Raw genomic sequence first — 2,939 nt, forward strand, 5'->3', positions numbered from 1 at the left:
CAGTGATATAGAAAGGGACCAAGTAATAGCCAGGGACCATTAGGTTATGTTTATGTTAGTCTGTTCTCCCACTCCAGACATTAGGAGCTCTTGGTTCCCTCCGCTCAGGCTAGGACAAGTTGGGTTCCAGGTTCTCAGCCTAGAGTCCAGCAGGGCCAGCACATGTGAGGCTTTCCTGCAGAGCTAGTACCATTTAGGGGGCATTTATCTGTGAGCAAACAAGCCTGTTTATATTGTTTTTCCCTTCTGTTGATCCATTTGTTAATAAAACCTCTTTGTTTAAAGCCTCTACCGTGTTCTGGGATCAGTGAATTTGTCAGCCTCCCCACTCTGAAAGTACCACTGTGAGAGAGAGAGAGAGGGCAATGACAACCCTGAATACTATTCTCGGGGAGGAGTTTCGCCCAGGGAACCCCTCTGGAAACTGGATCTCTTGGGCTGGTGGCAGCGGACTAAAACTACCAAGTCATGTCCCACCAAGCTGCTTGTCCAAACCCAGTGTAAGAGTGGGGAATAGGAAGGGAATGAATGCCTGGCACTAGGTGTTATTCCCCTAGATGAGCGGGTGGTCACTGGAAGCCCCTCTTGCTCTTCATGACAAAAAGGAAGGGAAGTGGCAAGAAGGGCTAGCTGGTAATAACAGTGAAATTTCAGAACCAGCCCTGAATTCTGTGAAGTTTTGACCCAACTCAAAATGGGGTGTGGATTTCCAAACAGGGTGGTGGGGGGTAGTGAAATTCACCATTATTAATGCCTACTGGCTGGCAACCTTCAGTCTCGAAAGACTATGGTATAAGCCTACAGCACCAGGTATTCCCAGGCGGTCTCCCATCCAAGTACTAACCAGGCCTGACCCTGCTTAGCTTCCGAGATCAGACAAGATCAGGCATCTGCAGGGTAACAGTTGCTGCTATGTCATGCAAAATACAGAGATAAAATCACATTTGTGTGTCTTTGCGCACACATAGGACTGTATTTACAAGACTTGTTCTAGAGGGCTTTAGGAGGTAGGAACTTCAACAGTGAGAGTAGGCCAGTAGAGCTTTAGGAGCTTTGGTATCTTTTAATGCTGTAGGACAAAGAGAAGCTCCTTGCAGAGTTTTGATTTCTAATTATACTGGGCAAGTCTGAAGCAGGATCGAATGTCAGAGTCGCTCAATTAGGCTGAGCATTATTGCCCTCCAAAGAGGAGGTGTCTTTACTTCATCAGGGGACAGAAAATCATTACAAATGGTCAATGCCTTAGTTGGGCTCTAGGTAGAAACCAGTGGGGAAATATATAATTGTTTATCAGAATACAGGCAACAGATAGAGCCAGAGTCATTTTTATCACTTTTGTTTCCATGGATACCATTGTCCTGCATATGCTTCCCCTAAGAAGTGTGTCAAAGTCAAATCACATTGCTTAAGCTATATAAACTGCAGTGAGGTAGCCCAACAGTTTGTTACAGGGAGGTCACTCATCCAATTTACCAGTATAGGCACTAGTTATGTGCAAAGCCTGCAGAAATAATCTGTTTCTAGTTTTGGTTTCCGAGCCCCAACAGTGAATTACTGTGGAATATCTATTTGCAAATCAAATTTCAGCTATTTGTGCTGTCACATTTCCAGGATTGTCAATTACATTCTTTAGCTCAAGACCCAGGATATATTTTCTCACAGAGGTTCAAGGTGTGATGGGTTAGCTGGACTTGAGAGTGAATAAATATAACTCATGCATTTGTTTTTGTTTTTTTTCTTGGTTGCATCACCTCACAGCTTTTATTGTCTTAGATCAGGGGTGGCCAACCCGCAGCACGTCATGTGCCACTTTTATATACAGAATCTTGAACATGCCACTCCCAACTTATTCTGATGGACATACTGAGGTTTCGACGGCCCATGTGATCTGCTGTGCCTTTGCTTGCCTATCTCATCCTGCCCCAGCCCTTGTCTCTCCCTTTCTGGGCTTTGTGCCAGGTGAAGCACCATGCACTGGCAGCTGTGGTGCCCTGTGTCAGCCCTCACAACTATGACAAGCAACTTTGCCTGTACCACTTAGAAGTGGCACATGTGCCACAGGTTGGCCACCCCTGTCTTAGATCTACAGAAAAACACTTCACTGATCTCATTCACACAGGCTAGTGCAATGTGGTTGGTTCTCCATGTAAGCCATTATTGTGGGAAGCATAGAAAGCTGCATTAACTTGGGTCAAAACATTGGTCTAGGTAGGTCAGTAGCAGTAAGGCAGAATGGCAGCAGTTCTCAAAGATTTCAGATAGGGATTCAGGAAGAGAGTTAGGATATCAATGGTGCCAGTGGTGCCAATTCCACTCACCCACCCCTGCTGGTCCCAATCTGCCCATTCCCACCTCATCACCACCCTCCCCAATCATTTCACCTGCCCTGTCCCTCTTCTGCCCACTTGCCACCCCCTCCCACCTCTTCTGCTGATTTATCTTTGTCGGCAATCAGCAGGAGAAGCAACTATGCGGGAGGGAAGGAGCAAGCCCTTTCTCCAGTGTTGTTGGCAGTACACCAAGTGGCACACTGACAGAGCGCCTTTTGCGACTGATGATGACTGCTTTACAGCAGTCACTGTCAGTGGAGGATCCTCACCTTTGATGGACAAGAAGTATAAGATTGGGCTGCTAGTTTTGTTAGATACTGATAAAGTTCTGATGTCTTAATAAGAAGCTTTAACTGTCCTTTTCTCTTGCAAACAAAGGTGACAACACAGCCCACACACCAAAGTTCTTGCTGTAGCTTAACCTTCACAGTAAATCTGTTCCACTCAGCATGGATTTCAGCTTCGTAACTTAGGAAGAACCTCAGAGATTTTAGATTTGAAAATAATTTAACAAAAAATTTTTGAGCATTTGTTTGGATTCCTGTAAGGAAAAAAAATTATGAAATACGCGAAGACATGGGAGCCAAAAATTCCATGCACAGTCAAAGA

General features: G+C 45.2%; 1 pseudogene; it reads right to left on the reverse strand.

Moving 5' to 3' along the window:
- Window positions 1–795: 795 nt before the first annotated feature.
- On the reverse strand, window positions 796–915 carry LOC136637621 (5S ribosomal RNA; annotated as a pseudogene).
- Between the last annotated feature and the right edge of the window lie 2,024 nt (window positions 916–2,939).

The sequence above is a fragment of the Tiliqua scincoides genome, chromosome 1 (assembly GCF_035046505.1).
Source record: "Tiliqua scincoides isolate rTilSci1 chromosome 1, rTilSci1.hap2, whole genome shotgun sequence".
Taxonomy (NCBI): Eukaryota; Metazoa; Chordata; class Lepidosauria; order Squamata; family Scincidae; genus Tiliqua; species Tiliqua scincoides.